This window comes from Neovison vison, chromosome 8, assembly GCF_020171115.1.
Source record: "Neovison vison isolate M4711 chromosome 8, ASM_NN_V1, whole genome shotgun sequence".
Taxonomy (NCBI): Eukaryota; Metazoa; Chordata; class Mammalia; order Carnivora; family Mustelidae; genus Neogale; species Neogale vison.
Genome location: NC_058098.1, coordinates 38260151 through 38280356, shown reverse-complemented (window position 1 = coordinate 38280356; position 20206 = coordinate 38260151). Strand labels below are relative to the sequence as shown.

The following is a 20206-nucleotide window of genomic DNA, read 5'->3' as shown; positions in this document are numbered from 1 at the left end:
TTCATAGGTTTCAGCACGGTGTGAGTAAGTGTGTAAATCTCCTTTATGTGTTTTGCTAAAGAAAGTGGGTCAAAAACCTATAAACACAGTAGACTTCCCAAATACAATGACAGTGGCACCATTAGAAAACACTCAGGCTGGCTATATATGTAATATTTCCCAAGTAGGAATTATCTAGAACCAATTACAAGTGACAGAAATTAAAGAAGAGATTTAGTTGTCATTATAGCTGCATACTAGCATTATAGCTATGTTAGTAGTTATTGTTATGTTGATGTATTATTGGAAACACCACATACTTTCTAATTAATATTCTTGGAGGTCTTAAAGAACATTAATTAAAATCTTCTTTATTTTAATTTATTATATTATGTTATGTTATTTTAATTTAATTTATTATGAGGCAGTAGCTGGGTATAGTGGGAAGGAGAAAGTGGGTCAAGTCCATACCTTTCAGCAGTTGTAACATGTGAGATGAATCACATAATCTCTCCAGCTGCTTTCTCACCAGTGAGAAAATCCTCATGTCTGACCACCCACAACCTGCCAGTAAGAATAAAGGAAATGCTACACATTGAAGTCCTCCAAAAACTTCATTCATAAGCTATCTCTCGATAATTGCAGATCTGTCTGTAGAAATGAAAGACCAAACATGTCCATGTTCTGTAACTCAAATGGTAGCTTCATATTTCCGGAGCTTTAGTCCTTGCTAGACGGTCTTAAGGAAGCAGTGTTGGAAAAATCCAATCGCTGCTTCTCCATGTAAATAGCAGCATTATCTGTATTAGCAAAGACATGGAAACAACCTAGGTGTTTATCAATGGATGAATGGATAAACAAGTGATATTTATATACAGTGGAATGTTATTCAGCCGTAAAAACACAAGAAGATTCTACCATTTGTGGCAACAGAGAAAGACAAATATTGTATGAGCTCACTTATATGTGGGACTTAAAAAAAAAATCATAGAAAAAGAGATCAGACTTGTGGTACCAGAGACCGAGGAGAGTGGGAGAAAGGGAACTGGAGGAAGGTGGTCAAAAGATAAAAAAGTCCATTTATAAGATAAATAAGTACTAGATGTATGACCCCTATGATGACCATGGCTAACGCTGATGTATACATGGGAACTGTATACAGTTGAGAGAATAAATTCTGAGGGTTTTCATCACAAGGAGAAAATTTGACTTTGCTTCCCACTTTAAAAGGTGTATCAGATAACTCTTCCAGACATCTGGATAAACATACTTATTCTTGGATAACAGCATCCCTTGCAAGATCTTTTTTTTTTCTTTTTATTGTATCTATATGAGAAGACAGGTGTCAGCTGAATTTATTGTGGTCATCATTTCACAGTATATGTAAATCAAACCATCATACTGTATGCCTTCAACTTATACAGTGATGTATGTCAATTGTTTCTCTATAAAACCGGAAAAATGTAAGAATTCAACTGGCCTTTGATTAATGGTGCTTGATAATCTGCCACATGAAATGAATTATATATATATATAATATTATATATATAAAATGCATTTATTATATATAGATATAGATACATGTAAATAAAATGGCTTGTGCTGCATGGAAGTGAACTGCTCTGTGGGGTATGATACGTAGTGGGAATAGGATAATTCCTTCTTTGCATTCAGCCCTGTACCCTGCAGCTCATATGTTACTGCTCACCCAGTTTTCTCCCTGCCATCACGCACCTGTAACATCTAATTCCCAGCTCCTGTGTCATTGGGGTAGGGGGTTTTTCTCTGCCCAGTGGGGCTGGCTCTGTCTGCTCATGGCGGTACTGCAGAGTTAGAGAATTAATGCCCAATGAAGCATCACTCAATCAGTATCTCACCTCCCTCACCTCTGGGGAGAGATAACACTGAGGCTGTGTTCCACTCTGACCCCCTGAGCTCTCCAAGAGGCTAGAGCTCCAGTGACTTCAGTGGTAGCTGGCCTGATGTCATACCCATTATAGGGTGGCTTCACGTCTCTGTCTCATTTTTCCACTGTCCTATTCCTGTTTCCTTTGCCTCTCGGGGACGCTAATTGCCTCAAAATTTTTTTTCTTTTTTCTTTTTTAAAATTAAAATTTAAAATTAAAAAAATTAAATTATTTATTTAAAAAATTTTTCTTTTTAAAAAATATATATATTTAAAATTTTTCTTTTTCTTTTTTAAAAAAATTATTAATTATAGGGAAAATACACAGAAAAACAGAGCTGGAAGGTGGTGGGATGGAAGATCTGGAAAAACTTAATTACCAGACAAGCTGCCCAAACATAGCTTCCTGCTGTGGAGGAAAGTGATTTGGTCCTTGTCTTTCCCACCTTTTCTGATTCAGAGAAACCTGCTGTTTGCCAGATGGGACCCAGAGAGCTCCATTTTCCCACTTGTTCTCTTCCTGGGGCTTGGGAAAGGTGGTATAGTTCTCAGGCTTTCAAGATACAGAAAATAGTATGGAGAAGGAAAAGTTGTTACAGTGCTTTGGTACAGTGCTATCTCCAGCCCCATCCCACAGTGTTTGTTGATCAAAGAGAGATGAGTCCCAAGGAATTGGGGCAACTTGGGCAGTAGTAGTACACTGAGCCATGAGGCTGTGTTGGCGAGGAAATGAACAGCATCCTACTTGGTGTAGAAGCTGGCCAGGAGGTAGAGGACACCAGAAGAGATTCTGTGGGATCTGCAGGAAGACATAAGTTGGATCCCATACTCCCATCTCTTCTCAGTGTGCCAGTAGCTGAGCCTTTCCTCGGCCAGGAGCTCAAAGGGTGAGTTTTTCACTGTATGTAAGGAAACCTACATAGCCAAGTTATGGATGACGTTGGTCAGGGTCCAGACAACAGGAATGCCGAAGAACATGATGCTGAGTAGAACCACATGGAGCAGTCCTCCCAAGATGGGGTAGGCCAGCCAGATGCCCTGGCTATTCATCACTCGAGGGTTGGGGTTTACTTCTCTGTGTGCCACCCCCACATTCTTCCTACCACAGTGGGGGATCAGGCAGGGATCCAACTCAATTTCCTTTTAACCTCTCTTTGAGTTTGTTCCCCCAAGTTGTCTCCTGAATAGCTAAAAATGAAAGAATGAAAGAACTTCCCCATTGTGCATAAAGGAAAAGCTGACAACCTAGGGAAAAATAACTTAAAAGGCAAGACCAGTCCTCTCTGCTCTTAGAGCCACGAATGGACATCATTACTCCAATCCTTATGCTTCCATTATAAGTTGAAGAAGTGAGCCTAGGCTTGGAGCAGGGGTTTCAAGCAGCAAGGGAAATAAGTATCTGTCTTTATGTTCCTGAAGAAGTTAATAGGGAATCATGAAGAGGTTACATTCACCATAATTTCAGAAGAGAGTCAGGGGAAAGAGTCATGGAATCGCTAAGATGCGGGAGGAGGTTATCATGTAATCTCCCTGATAGGAGGAATTTGAGAGGCAAAGTGGGGTCTTGAGAGGTCTTGGGGGTTAGGGAAGGAAAAAATGAACCAAGATGGGATCGGGAGGGAGACAAACCATGAGACTCTTATTCTCACAAAACAAACTGAGGGTTGCTGGGGGGAGAGGGCGCATGGAGAAGGTGGTTGGGTTATGGACATTGGGGAGGGTATGTGCTATGGTGAGTGCTGTGAAGTGTGTAAGCCTGATGATTCACAGACTTGTACCCCTGGGGCTAATAATACATTATATGTTAATAAAAAATTAACTAAAAAAAAAAAAAAAGCCCTATGTGGCAGGGAGGGAGTGTGGGAAGTACATCTAATGCCCACCTTTCCCTCTGGGCTTGGCTGTCCTGTCTCTCACCTGCTTGGCAAGTAAACAGGCAGCATCCCATTTCCTTCTCTCACGAGTCAGGTGTTGCCAAATATTTGCCCATGGCTTATGGAATGAGCTAAGAAGGGAAACCTCAAGAGGTTTCCATCTCAAGAGATGGAAACCTGATCTCCAGTTCCAGGGGTGGCTCTGATTGTCTGAACTTTGTCCTTTAAAATCTCTAAAGTTGATGATGCCTAGTTGGGAAGCAGAACTTGCCTGCCCCTCTTCACCTAAAATTTCCTAAACCCTAGTATTGGGCTCACCCAGGCTCCTTCCAGCTTCCCTCTCTAGTTCATCATTTGTGGCTTTCCTCAAGGCTCTCTTTAAAGCTTCTCTCTAGCTGGTTAAATTCCGGATTTCCCCCCCCACCATTCCCCATTTGCCTCCCACCATTTTTCCTCAGCACCCCTTTCTGATCTCTTTGCAGCCCCTCCCAGCTGGCTTCAGAAACCATCTCAGATCCTTGCCTTAATATCTGCCTCTGGTAGATCTCAAACTAAGACAATGACCAACAATATTGGCTCTAATTTTTGACTCTTGAAATGTAATTTCTTGCCTAATTTATGGCTTTTTCCCCTACTGTCCATGCCATGGACAATGGATCAAAGTTATAAGACTGAGTTGGGAATGGGCTATTGGTTTGTTTTGATAGATACATGCATGTATCAAGAGCATATTTTCCAAAATTAATCATTATTGTTTATTAATTAATTTTTAATTATTATGTTCAATTAGCCAGCAATTGTTATCCTTTAGTATCTTTAGGATCATCTAAGTTGCTCCTTCTCTCCAAATATGATTCCTTGGAGTTCCCTATAATTTAAAAAGAAATAGCTTAAAATGCATTCAAGATAACAAAATATAGGTTTCCTTGAGGAAAAGAGATTTCCGCATGTGCTGATTTATTGGGGAACCACGAACTATTTTAGTAGATGAGATTCATTCAACTGTGCAATTCCTCTGTCTTGCCCACAGTCACCTCCCACTTCTTTCCCTTTCTTTTAGTTTTCCACTTTCCTTCCCTGATCTTTTGTCATCCCAGGGACTCCCAACTACCCACCTCAATTGACAAGAAATATCAGATGACTCCTCTGGAAACCTCTCATAGTCCAAACATACTCTTGAGTGAGAGCATGCCTTGTAATGCCTCTTCTTTGACATTAAGTTAATTTAAAAGGCATCAGTTTCTGAGATCTTCATTAGCAGACACCTTGCTAATTAGAATGTTCTGTCATGGGATGGGTTCTCCAGCAGTCCTATGTTATACAGAGCTTGAGAGCTCAGATACCTTAGGACAGCTTAGGAACAAGTTTCCTAATGGAGAATAGACATACAGTGGCTAAATCAAAACACAAAAGGTAAGATTTATTTTCAAAGGAATTACTTTTAATTAATTAATTTATTTAAATATCATGGCAATCTCCATCTACTTTCAAGTAATTTCATGGAATAATAAGGACTGGCTTATCATCACTAAGTCACTTAAAAACCAAACCCTCATGACGAAGATCCTACCATGAAATAGGTTTTCTTATTTCCAAGCAAGAGGGAGAGAAGACATTCCCTCCCTGAGCTGAGGGATTCGGTCGATAATAACGACATTAAGCCCAGGCTTCTCTTTTTGACTGGAATGCCCCCAGAAGAGATATTTTTTTCTCTCCTGTTTTCTATTAAATAATCCAGGTTGATGTTTGAAGAACTCAGAGATCTTTTCAACGTGGGTGGGACAGAGAAACAAAAGAAGGAAGCTTCTATTGTTACTGTTGATATTTTCCTTGGAATTGCAGAACCAGAAGGGGGTGCTTCATGGCCTCAGAAAGCCTCTTCTGTAAAACTCAATAGGGAATCAGAATTTTCAGAGCTCCAAAATGCTCCCTTTGAGGAGGAGGAGCTGCTGTTTTATGGAGGCCATAATACCTCTAAATATTCTGTGGGGAAAGGAGTTTGCCACAATAACATGGGCTGTGTGACTGAAATATAGTTTGTCTTGCTGCTGTGAGCATATCCTAACTTTTAATGGCCTGAACTTCATTTCTTTGCAAAACATACCTTTCACTTGTACTCAGTCAAGTATGTTTGCATGACCCCCTCACAGAAATACTAGAGTTTCTGAAATCTGCTGAATACAGAGGGACCCTTTGATGAGGAGGGCCTCAGCTGCCCATGTGGTAAGAAGCCCACTTCCCACAGTATGGGAATTTTCCGTTTGGTGGGATTTTGAGTCTCGGCGCACTTAGAGTGTTAATGTAAGTGTGTTCATGGAAAATGGCATTTCCCACAACCTCCATGAGCTGGAAAGTTTTATTTTTATCTGCTTTGACCACAATTTTAAAGATCCTTAATCTCCTTATGTTCATAATTGAGTATATCTCTCCATCGATCAAACATATATAATAAACATTCTTTCCTTTTGCAGGAAGTATAAAAAATTAACCAGTTCTGGGGAGAAGTGGACATTTTAGGTTTTCTAAACAAAGGTACTGATTTTTTTTTCTGTGCTATTTGAATTATTCACAACTAAGAAAGAGAATGTGGGGTGTTCACATTTATGTCACTCACTGTAAAATTATATATGTTCAAACTAGGAGAGCATTGAAAGTTAGAGATGAGACTTTCTATACTCTGAGTTTTAGTGGAGACTTTCCCTTTTGTGTTCAATAGCCCTGTGAGTGTTAAGAAAACAGAGCTGTCACTAGCATATGGTTCCACCCTTTGGACAGGCATGTGCCAACAATCAATAATGTATGATTCTCTGTGGGGCATTTTACTAGGGTCTCAAACTCCCAGACTCTGGGTTTCCTTACTCATCCATACTCTTAAGACAGAATTATTTTGATCTCTCTCTTTCTCATTCAAGCTATTGGCACAAATAAATAACACATATAGTACCCAAATATGTATTTTAATCTCTAGAATGATTTTTTATTATGTTATGTTAGTCACTGTACATTTTATCATTAGCTTTTTATGTAGTGTTCCAAGATTGATTATTTACATATAACACCCATTGCTCTGTGCAATACATGCTCCTTAATACCCACCACCAGGTTCACCCATCTCTCCACCCCTCTCCCCTCAGTTTGTTTCTGAGTCCACAGTCTCTCATGGTTTGTCTCCCCCTGTGATTTCCCCCGCTTCACTTTTCATTTCCTTCTCCTAATGTCCTCCATGTTATTCCTTATACTCCACATGTAAGTGAAACCATATGATAATCAATTTTCTCTGCTTGACTTATTTCACTCAGCATAATCTCTTCCAGTCCCATCCATGTTGATACAAATTTAGGTATTCATCCATTCTGATGGCTGAGTAATATTCCATTGTATATACAGACCATATCTTCTTTATTCATTTGTCTGTTGAAGGGCATCTCGGCTCTTTCCATAGTTTGGCTATCGTGGACATTGCTGCTATGAACATTGGGGTGCATGTGGGCCTTCTTTTCACTCCATCAAGTCTGATGTTATTAAGAGCTGCAAGAATATAAGTCAATAAAAACTGACATACATCTCTAATGGATATGGAAATTATTATAACACTTTGAAGGATAATTTTCAATATCTGGTAAAATTGAAAATTTACATATCACAGACCCATCAACTGTCCATTTATGTTTTCTGTATGCATAAAATGAGGATAATAATGATCTATTTCATTGGGTTGAAGTGGGGTTGAAATGATTTAATATATCTGACATACTTAGAAGTTACATTTTGCAACTCTCAGTAAGCTCCATGTTTTATTTCTCATAGCAATAGTATCAATGTTGTCATTATTCAATATCACCCTATAGAAACTTATGCATGTCCATAAGGAGACATGTATATGAGTAGTCACAAAAATATTGTTTATAATAAAAAAAAGTTGGAAAGAACTTAAATAATCAAAAAATGGAATTGACTTAAAAAAAGCTATATTCATATAATAGAATATTATACAAGAGCTAACTGTATCACTATGGATGAAACTCAAAAATATAATGCTGATTGAAGTAAAATTTGCAAAAAAAGCCCCAAAACACCTAAATTTCGATACCAGTTACATGCAGGTTATAAGTGTATAGGAAATACTAGATTTTCTAGGGATGAAAATATATGTTAGAAAATTATAGAAAGGTACATGAAAATAATAATCCCTGAAGTCTAGAAGGTTGTTACATCTAGTGGAGAGAAGAGTTCTGTGATCAAGGATGAGACCACTAGGAGCTTAAGTTGGATTGAAAATGATTTATTTGTCAAGTAGGGTAGCATGCAAATGCATGTTTGCAATATTATTCTTTATGTCTTTCAGTAAATATTGAATATTGCACAACCAAAAGCACCAAATAGCAAAAGTAAAGAATAAATAACATATTCATGGATCAGGTATTTATATATTTACTGAGGAAAACTGGTTATTTGTTAATTTGGTAAGTGGCCCTTTGACTTGAATATATAAATTTTATATAAGGAGGTCTTGATTCAATTTGAATCCTTGCCAAGGAACAAAAGATAAGTGAAATCTGAATGCACTGTTAGAATTCATGTAGCAAGTATCTACTAACGGACATTCATAGGGTTAATAATGGCAAGATAGTTAACCTGACGCTAACTACACCAACTGAGTGTAAGTACAACTGCAGTGAAGCTAGTTGTTTTGATATTTTGTTGTGTCCCCTCTACACTGCCCCCTCCAACCCTTGGCCATTGTTGGCCTTTAGCATAATTCACTGTCCATTCAGGTCTGGACTCCTCTCATGCTGTGGATGCCCATCTGGATGCCTGTCAACGAATGCTTGTTCCAGTACTTTCCTTAACATTTAAAGCTTCTAGAAGCTGAGATTACATTGAAACTACCCATCATGGCCACTCATTCATTTAACGGACCTTTAATGACTGTCTACTGTCCGCCTAGAACTGTATTACACAGTGACTTAACCCTTGTCAATTGCATCTTTATTAAAGTACACCAATAAGAGATGGATAGACCAGGATAGTAAGACAAGAGTAATAATGAACAGAGAAGAGTAATAACGCTCTGAAAGACCTTTGATGCTAAGAGCTTTGGATCCTTTGTCCACCCGCCCCACTTTAATCCCCAAGAATTTATGCCCTCTGTATTTTTAAATTCCCCCCCCCCGAAGCCTGGAGCCTTTTACAATAATGTATGGTATGGGTAACAATATTAACAAATATAAGGGTACACTGCTAGTATAAAGAGTGAGAAACAGTCCTCACTGAGAGCAGTCTCTTCTTTTACTCCACATTAGTTAAGGGACTGGTTTAAAAAGCAGTCTTATAAATAGCATGGAGGACAAGGGGTGTTAGAGAGGAGAAGGGAGTTGGGGTAAATCGGAAGGGGAGGTGAACCACGAGAGACTATGGACTCTGAAAAACAGTCTGAGGGGTTTGAAGTGGCGGGGGGGTGGGAGGTTGGGGTACCAGGTCGTGGGTATTATAGAGGGCACGGATTGCATGGAGCACTGGGTGTGGTGAAAAAATAATGAATACTGTTTTTCTGAAAATAAATAAATTGAAAAAAAAACATAATGCACAGAGCACTGGGTGTGGTGCTTAAACAATGAATCTTGTAACATGAAAAAAATAAAATTAAGATGTTAAAAAATAAAAAAAAATAAAGTAAAAAAAAAAAGCAGTCTTAAACACCAAGACATTATTACTCAAGTCCATAACATCCAGAGGAGTTGACATGGAGCTTGTAGAAGGAGCATTTCCAATGTGTGACAGGCTCTGCCAGTGCTGAGGCCTCGTCACATAACCTCAAGTTGGGTTTCTGAAGTGGAAAGCTGCCTTCGGAAAAGCTGTGCAGTCATGGTAAATGTTTGCTTGTTTGCCTTCCTCCATTAGCTCATAATCCCCCTCAGTGAGAATGACAGAAAAAAGGAAGATTTTGGCAAATGAGAAAATGGGGTTTGTAATGGATCATCCCGTTCAGGGGTCTGGTGAACTTTCTGTATAGGCACACATAGTAATATCATTCGTTTTGTAGGTGGTGTGGTTTCTATGGCAACTACTAGACTTGACCATTGTAGCATGAAAACATTCATAGATGGTACACACACGAGTGGGCATGGCTGTGTTCAAAAAAAAGTTTATTTTCATAAAAAAGTGCGGGGCCAGATCTGGCCTGCCAGCAGTGGTTGCTGATGACTAATCTGGTTGGATCCTTTGTTTGTTTGTTTTTTTAATAAAAAGGAGCACAAATGTGCCAATAAGGCCCATGTTCTTGGCAAGGTCTAGGGGAAGTTCAGACTAAAAGAGCAAGAAACAGAATGAGTGAGAACACAGTAGCATTTATTGAAGTTAAAACATATACACATTATAAAACTATACATTTTATATGAACTCATACAAAATAAAAACATAGTGATTTCTTTAGGGAAGATTAGGAAAAAAGGGAGTGGAGAATTGGAATAAATAAAAGAGATAAGGAAATAGATTTTGAAGGATGAATGGTTATACTGTGCTTTGAATGGAGCTTCCAATGACCCAAACTGTGCTGCTGACACTCCTTAAATTTAAAGGCACAAAGCGATTAAAAATGAAAATAAAAAGAATGTAAATAATAAACATTATAGAAGTGGAATGACTCTATCAAGAACATAGATCATAAGGGGAGCCTGGGAGGCTCAGTCCATGAAGTATCTACTTTCAGCTCAGATCATGATCCCAAGGTCATGATCCCAGGATCATGATCCCAGTGTTCTGGGATCCAGCCCTAACTGCTCAGTGGAGATTCTGCTCCTCCCTCTGCCCCTCCCCCCAGTTCATGGTCTCTCTCTCTCAAATAAATAAATAAAACCCTTAATAAAAGTAAAATAAAATAGATTTTTTAAAAAAGATTTTATTTATTTATTTGGCAGACAGAGATCACAAGTAGGCAGAGAGGCAGGCAGAGAGAGAGAGAGAGGAGGAAGCAGTCTCCCTGCTAAGCAGAGAGCCCAATGCAGGTCTGGATCCCAGGACCCTGAGATCACCAGCTGAGCTGAAGGCAGAGGCTTTAATCCACTGAGCCACCCAGGCGCCCCAATAAAATAGATCGTAAGACAAGAAATATTATTGGAGGTAGAAACAGCTCAACAATAAAAATTTAACACACCAAGAATATATATTATAGGGGTGGGGGGTGGGAGTTTGGGTGAGACTTGTGGTGGGTATTGTGGAGGGCACATGCTGCATGGAGCACTGGGTGTGGTGCATAAAAACAAAGAAATCTGGAACACTGAAAAAAAATTAAAAATAAATAAATAAGGGGCGCCTGGGTGGCTCAGTGGGTTAAACCTCCGCCTTCAGCTCATGTCATGATCTCAGTGTCCTGGGATCAAGACCCACATCGGGCTCTCTCCTCAGCAGGGAGCCTGCTTCCCCCTCTCTCCGCCTGTCTCTCTGCCTACTTGTGATCTTTCTCTCTCTGTCAAATAAATAAATAAAACCTTTAAAAATAACTAAATAACTAACTAAATAAATATTCAAAAAAGAGAATATATATTATAAATGTATACATATCTAATTAAAAAATCTAAAATACATGAAACAAACTCTACTAGAATTGAAAAGAGCAATAGAAAATTCACTGGCTATAGTTAGAAAATTCAATACCCTATTCTGAATAATTGTTAGAACAGTTGGACAGAAAATTAACAAAGATATGGAAGACTCAAACAACACAATCAACTAACTTGAGATAGATGGCACACTCCACTTGATGATTATAAAACACAGATTATTTTCCAATGCACATGTAACATTCTTTGGGATGTACCACATGCCACACTGAAGAATAACACTATATTTAGATGATTGAAATCAAAGTATATTCTCCAAACAAACTGGATTTGGTATGCTTAAAAACTAGTTTACCATATAAATATAATGTCAGGACACAATTTTTGTTTGTTCAAGACAAGGGTGAACTGCTCCATGATTTAAACTTTATAAATTTCCTGTATTCGATTTATGAGTTAGGTTAAGTTACCACTGTTTACATAACCAGTTTAAAATAAAAAAACTATGCATAAAAATTTAAGTTTATGTATATACATGGTGAAATGAAATGATAATAATAGATGTCTTTTAAAAATTTTAAACTTTATTACATTTTTATAAAGCTACAGATTTAACTAACCTGTAATTTCCCAATCCTTATCTAATCTTAAGATCTTAGACAAATGAGTCAGTTAAGTTCTGAAAGCTAGAGAAGTTTCCAAAAGCAGACACAAAACACTTACTGATAAACACAATTTCTACTCTTACTGTTTAAAGCAGCAATAGATTAACAATAAAATATACAATTGTCTTTGATTGACATCTATCTCATCCAAATTATACAGAAATAAATATGTATGTTTTTGTGTGTGAGAATCCATCCACTTCAATTGTTAAAATAATGTGTTTATAAAAAAAATAGTGAAACAATTCTTGGTTTTTGTCCTGTAGTTCTTGTTTGTGTTGGTTATTTGGATCAAAGATGATATTAATATAAGGGCACCTGGGTGACTCAGTTGGTTGAGTGTCTGACTCTTGGTCTCAGCACAGGTCTTGATTTCAGGGTTTTTTTTTAAAAAAAAGATGATTTTAACATAAATGGCTAACTATTAAGATATAAATAAAATGTATCAAATACATATGAATTACTGCTTAAGAACTTTATAATAACTCATTTATAGGATAAATCTAATATGATAGCTATATTTTTAAATATATTCATAAGTTAATTATATTTTAAAGCTACAGTAAAAGTTTAAATAATTACTTCTTTATATACCTGTGTATGCCTAAGTATATACATATAAAAGTACAATAATAAATATTTTGCTCCAAATTATATAAGTAGTGTAGAACAAGAATAAACTTGTATGATTTTATTGTAGAGTTTCCTTTTGTAACTCAATAGTTCTGTTAAGTATCAGTATTTTCTTTACACTTTAATCAGTTTTTTAAAATTTGTTGTGTTTTTCTTAATTTCATTCTTACAGTTGTTATTGTGTATTTTCACAATGTTCTAAAATTATTTCTGATTTTAGATAGTTATGATTTATACTCTCTTCTGTGCTGTTAGTCTTTATTTTGCCCTTCCAAAATTCAGAATAATAATTTTATAGTTTTACTGTACAAAATAATGGGAAATAGGAATAATTAGATTTGCTAAAATTCTTCAGATTTTAGGTAATTCAAAGCTATAATAAGACTTTGTCCTCCAACCTTGGTATTTAAGAACAACCAAAAAAAGACAAAGGAAACAAAAGCAAAAATGAACTGTTGGGACTTCATCAAGATAAAAATCTTCTGCACAGCAAAGGAAACAGTCAACAAAACTAAGAGGCAACCCACGGAATGGGAGAAGATATTTATAAATGACACTACAGATAAAGGGCTGGTATCCAAGATCTATAAAGAACTTCTCAAACTCAACACCCAAAAACCAAATAATCCAGTAAGAAATGGGCAGAAGACATGAGCAGACACTTCTCCAAAGAAGACACACAAATGGCTAACAGACACATGAAAAAATGTTCAACATCTCTAGCCCTCAGGGAAGTGAAAATCAAAACCAAAATGAGATACTTTATACCAGTTAGAATGGCAAAAATTAACAAGAAAGGAAACAATAAGTGTTGGCTAGGGTGTGGAGAATAGGGAACCCTCTTACACCGTTGGTGGAAATGCAAGCTAGTACAACCACTCTGGAAAATAGTGTGGAAGTTCCTCAAGATGTTAAAAATAGAGCTACCCTACAACCCAGCAATTGCACCAGTAGGCTTTTACCCCAAAGACACAGAGGTAGTGAAAAGAAAGGACACATGCACCCAACGTTCATAGTAGCAATGTCCACAATGGCCAAACTATGGAAATGTTGGCTCTGTTATCAAAGGAACGAGAATGAGACAAAGTGGAAGTTATATAAAGCTTTACTCTATGCCAAGCATTAGAAGTCAGACTGACTGGCCAAGGTTAGGAAAACCTAACCTCCGAAGAGAGTGACCCCACCTTGGTCTTACAGGTTAGTTTTATAGGGCACAGCCGCAGGCCTCTACATATGTGGCTTTGGCTGATTGGATGTCTCCAACCTATTTGTTTTAGTAACAGTTACCTGGAACTGATATCAATAACTGTTGAGGTGTTTATTAAACAAAATGGCCTTGTTTTAGGTGTGTGTTTTAGCAACAGTTACCTGGAACTGATATCAGTAATTGTTGAGGCATTTATTAAACAACAAAATGTCTACCTAGGCAATATGGAGTCACTATGGTTAAGTAGGCCCAGGCAGGCCCTAGGCGTTTAACAGCCCAGAGAAAGCTTTGGGGGAGAGCCTGTGTTGTTCTGGCTGAAAATGGTCCTGCCCCTTCACCAAAGTGCTTGGACAGTAGAGAAGTCTTAGTCACTTATGCTCAGAGGCTACCCATGAGGTCTGGACCAGGGGTTGGTTACTGCGCACAGTCTCACACTTGAAGACATGTAATGATTATCTTGAGAGGACTTCACATGAACACAGAAACCCAGTTCCTTGACAGTGAGTCTCTTTGTCTTTATGCTTTGGTTTTTTAAGTTAACATAATCTTGATCTAATGGTAGAGGCACAAATTTCGTTTTCTCTCTCTCATGTCAAAGGCAATGTAATATGCTGAGGACATCCAATATGCATCTGGGAACCTCTTTTGTTTTGGAGGCTGGTAACACCATGCCCCATGGAATGTTTCACAGAGGACTTGGTATAAAAGAACCACTGGATTCACACCTGCCTGATAGCCATGACCACCTATTTTGTCCAATGCTGCATCACTTTAAAATCTGACGACTCTCCTTTCTTTACCTGAGGAAAAAGAACCCAGCAATTACACAATATCATTTTGGGAACTCTCACTCATCAGTATGATCTTCTAGATGAGGTAACTTTGATTTTATTGTGGTTTTATATGGCTCATACTTCAAAAAAAAAAAAAAACTGAAAATCACAAAACTAGATATGCCATCAAAAACTTGAATTTGCCCTTGACATATAAGCTTCACCCAGAAATTAAATATTCCAGATGGCTAACTTAATTGTCTTTACCCAAACTTGTAGGCTGACAGAAGATAAGGAGGTAAACAGTTATATTGAGAGTAGGTATGATTTTAGGGTAGCTCATGATTTCAAAATGCTTTAGGAACAGAGACGTCCTGGCCAGTATAGGACCATGCTTTGGAGACACTGGGGTGCTTTGCTGCTACCTAAAGTTATAATAATCCATAATGGAAGTAGAGTTTTTAAAAAATGCTTCATGACATTATCCACAAGAGCATATGGTATTACTGAGGATGTTTATGGTTTTGTCCCACCTGCTGACGACACGACCCCAGAAAGACCACAAAGGTGGGACATAGGCACGGTAGAGGTTTAGCCTTCTGGAAAGCTATGGAAATAATGACAGGGGAAAAACTGTTGCTTGATTTTGTACTTTGGGCTAGGAGAATCTTAACCTGTCTTTGCAGTAATAAGGACACGTATTTCATGGGCACTACTGTTAAGAACTCTGTAAGCCTCACCTTTTATTCAGAAACTCCATTTTATTATCCATAAACCTCAGGGAAAGTAAAAAGAACTAACAGAATTCTACAACCATAATGATGAAACCTCTCAAAAACCTCAAACTTCTCAAGCCTTATTCCCATTAGCCTTGATGGCAACAAGATCAATTTCTCATAGGGCTCAGAAGTTATCTCCTTTTGCATTAATAACAGGCTGCCTCAGGAGTTTAAGAATTACTTCCAATTCAGGATTTACCATCTTATCTGCCAATATGAGTAATTACTCTAGGGAACTCATACAATACCTCTGACTTTATCACCAATAGGTACAATTTCTAAAAAAGGCCCCTGAAGCAGTTGCTGCATGATCTGAGACATGGAGGTTTGGGTCTCTGAAAAAGGCACCAGAGAAAAACTCCTTGAACCTCAATGGGAAAAGATTTATGAAGTACTCTTGAGTGACTGTCACAGTGAAACTCCAAGATATTGGTCTTCAGGCTATGTCTCCAAACTTAAAAGACTTATTCCTGTTCACTGGATGTCCATTCCATCAGGAGACTTGAAACTGAAGGTTCTTAGGAATTTTCTGGATGATTTTGAGTGCAAGACCCAAGAGGTCTGAATCAGATAAATTGTCTGTTTTTCAGTATCCTTTTCCTTCCCTCTCTCTACACTAATCAAATCACACCCAGTGTTTTCCTCTGTCATTCTCTTAATACAATCTCCCTCAACTTCATCTTGTTAAGTTTAACTGCCCCTTCCCCACACCATGATCTTTTACCATTAAAAAAACAAAACAAAACCATAAAATACTTTGGCATATTTTTCTCAGACCATGTCTTTTGTTCCTTTAAACACTCAAGGTAAATTTTCTTATACTGATCTTTCTGGTACATGAGCTTCTCTCCCATAACTGATCTTAAATTCAGTCTTATAAAAACTGGACCTTGACCCATGTCAACAAAATGTTTCCATGAAAGCCATAACAACCCTCTCAGAAAAGCCTAGTCCAGTTGGGACTAACACTGGACTGAGTTTGGTCCAATAGTCAGATATGCTCTTGGCTGTTTTGCAAGAACTGAAGAATTCCTTGGGGAATAGAGTATTTGGTCAATGGCATTGCAAAATAATACTTATAATCCCAGTACAGTTCATGCCCCAATAGGATCTGCTGCTTATGGGGCCATCAAACTTAGTGTGTCTTGACGACCACATACTAATCCTGCATATTCAAGATAATTGTTAGAGATTTTCATATATTTAAAACTACTAACCCTCCAAGGGATCATGTTTCTCTGAACAAAAAAATATCCAGAAACCTCCAGAAAGAGGCAAACAGAATCTACTTGGGAGTACTCCAAGAGGCTTAAGTGACTTTTTCATGCATGGTATTTGAATGACAACCTTCACAGTACGGATAATACAACTAGAAAAGCTGCATCAAGTCCAAAACTTACTTTCAACATGAGCAGATGTCATGAGTTACACAATTTGTTCTCTGGAAACCCTACAAACCAGTTTAAGTTTATTAGTCAGAACCATGGATAATCATAAAGACGTGAATTTTCTCTTAACTAGCCACTAGAGAATTTGTATTGTAGCCAACACTTCTTGCTGGACATACGTTCTCCAGCCAATGACATAGCCTGTGATTAGGCTGAAGGAAAACCTAGCTTTTCACCACCAACCTTGTTGGATTCCAGGATGAGTTTTTTGGCCTCAGTTTGATGATTAGGCCTCTGTGCACAGCCTGTTGAAAGGACTAATTACCATTTCTGTTTCTGGTAACTGCCAGCAATACAGTCAACTGATACATCCCACCCAGAGTCTTCAGTGCTCCTGGGAAGTCATGGCCATGTCAGTGGATACAACGACTCATCCTGCAACAAAACAGCAGGAGAGATTACCTACAGGCAGCACACTCTGGACAAACAACTGACCAGCAATGTCTCGGCAACAGTGAAGATCATCATGAAACTTGACAGTCTGGCCTTGGCTGAAAGAGATACTGAGAAAGAGAGACACAGCCCCTGACATTTGGGAACTGGCCTGGCACCATCTGTTAGGCTCAGTGCTGCCAGGAGCAGATGTGGCCCTCACAGCTAGGACATAACACTCTCCTGTTCAGTAGAAACAATTTCACACACCAGCAACCTTAGAAAAGGCCATGTTGCAACTCTGATGGGTCAAGGCAAAAAGAAAACCACTCTGTAGTCATGTCTGAATGCAGTCTGAAACATGGACATAGTCCAAACCACAAAACTGAGCAAACACCCTTCCAAATTGTATATAAGATTTTTCAAGCTACTCAGTCATAGATTTGACTCTACTTCCTGCCAGCATCCATTGCAGAGCAAAGGCCTGATTCCACAAACCTGTCCCTAAAGCACCCAACTCAGGCCCAAATCCTATTGTGTCGCCTTCACCATGCTCTAACTCAGGACTCCACATTTCCTCTTGGTGTTGTCCTTCATTTCGATGAGAAATAAATTCAGCTTGTTCAATCACAAGTCTGTTCCTGATGGTCTTTGGCTGGAGGACATTTACAGGGTAGAATGAAGAACCCTTCTGAGGGTATGTCCTTGGGTACCTGGCTAGACACACTTCCAAGGACTGGTTTCAAAAAAATTAAAACTATTACCAAAGAGGATGACCCCAGGTCACAAGTTCAAGTTGTAACCTCCCACTGATTGAACTGCTTATTTTATTACCCTTTGTGGTGTAAATAGTTAATATGAACTATTTAGAATATCATGATTGTGTCATTCAGTTAAAAATATTTTTATTTATAAAATCTTCATGCGATTCTGACGCAGAGATCAGGATGGAAATCCTTTAACTGTGCCAGTGGGACTCAGGGGAAGGTCTGGGTTTCATTACAACTTTGCAGTAGGAACTTCTTGTAAAATCTTTACTCACTATCTCCTTGGGCCCTAGAATAGTGCTTTAAGGTCTAGGAGCACCCCTGAGGCTCAGAGAAATCATCTGCTCAAAATCAGAGTAGTTGGTAAATCATAGTAAAAATAATAAGAACTAACATATACTGAGAACTCCCTGTGCTATGCATCGTTCTGAATCCTTTGTGACTTTAACCTCACAACCCCAAAGCAGGTACTATTATTAGCGTTGGTGGCTAAGGGGGAGACTGAGCTATACAGATACTCAGGAAACCTGACCCCGGTCTCTGAGCTAGGAGGGGAGTATGGAGCTGGGCACTGGGGCATTTTGGTCCAAGACCCCTGCTCCTACACACCATGATCTGGGGCCCAGCACAAACCTGGCCCAAACCCTGTACTTCCACGTAAGCTTTTCTTTTCAATCAGCTCCTCTTCTTGAATTCCCCTCTTGGGAAGAGACAGGACAAGGTGAGGGCAGTGAGTGGCACAGAAAATTGTACCATCCAGCCCTGGCAGGGGCACCTTCAAAATGAGACATTTCTCCTTGATGCCCAGTTCTCTTTTACACAAACCTATGGGATAAGAGCAAAGCTGAAGCCAGGGGTGGCTCACATGCCTGACTTGCTCCTGGTGGAGCCTGAAATTCCTCTGAATATAACAGAGTTTCTCCAGGACTTATCTTCCTGGTCCCAGGGGGAGACATATGGCTCCCGGTTGAGCTTTATGCAATTAATATCCTTCTCCACCCATGAAAGTTGCAATGGGGTTGGTTCCCAGAGTGTGTCTGTAGGAAGCCTGGTTCTCTGTGGCTTTTACTGTTTCCGAGACCCTGGGCCCTGAGCAGGGGCTAGACCAAGACAAGGGAATACTGACTATACATATGCCATCAGCATCCCCAGAGAAACTGGCGTTTCTCCACCAAAAAAAAAAAAAAAAAAAAAAAAAAAGCTTTTTAGGAGAAAAATCATAACACATGTAACCAAAAGTAACCAAAATCCAATCGCCATTCCTGGTTTTCCTTCCCCAGAGTTGACCTTGATCTTGAAGGCAGAGCACACCATGACTTGGTATTTGAATACTCTTATTACACACCCCTGTCGGTGAACAATACCTCAAGTTGTCTCCCATTTTATAGGCCTTCACATCAATGGCCTCACAGTTCATGTCCCTTCCAGGTCCACTTCCTCAGGAATTCCTACCTTTGTCTGGGTAGTTTGTCCCCACCGGTCAGCTATAGGAAAGGGAACACCTACATCTGTCTGCCGATAGTGGTGCCCAATATTTACACAAGCAGAGAAGATCAGTGGGTTGGAAATTATGGGTTATCATGACTCCGTGCCTTAAGGGCACATACAGAGACCAACAAACAGAAGGCCGGGCCCACCTGTTCCCAAGGAGGGGCGGCAGCCCAGGCTGATTCTGTGCAAGGCTGCCCCTTCTGGAACAGGCTGCATTTCTCCAAAGCGAACAGACCCAGAGAGCAGAGGCGTTTTCTCAAGATCTCAGACAGTCTGAGCAGAACAAATCCCAGGTCCCCAGCTCCTGACACCTGACCCAGTGCTCTCTGCACTGAATCCTGGGGCCTCTTGATGTCAGGATCCAGGCGGGTCACAGCAGTGTATTTCTTTTCCCCCTTCCTCCAGCAAAGGGCAGCAGTTTCTAATAAACTGTCATGGTTGATGATTTCCTGACTCTGCTTCAGGAAAGCTCCAGCAGACTGCAGACCTTGGGCAGCGACTTACCCGGCTCCTGGGAGATAGGTCTGGGTCCTGACTTCAGATTCATCACCCCAGGCTCTAGAATTCAGCCCAGGAATACGAGTCCTCTGCTTAAGAATGGTAAACCCTCCCCAGACCTAGGGAATGAGCCTAAACAATCGAAACCAATCAGTGGGTCCCCATTCTTCTTGCTGATGAACATTTCTGGGACACCACGCAGGGACCCTCACACCTATATCTGCTGGAAGGTGTCTGGAAGGTTTCTTTTCCTTC

The 20206-nt window shown here is 39.2% G+C and overlaps 1 pseudogene; it reads right to left on the bottom strand.

Annotated features, from left to right (window-relative positions):
• Positions 1-2341: 2341 nt before the first annotated feature.
• LOC122915396 lies at positions 2342-19379 on the bottom strand (annotated as a pseudogene).
• Between the last annotated feature and the right edge of the window lie 827 nt (positions 19380-20206).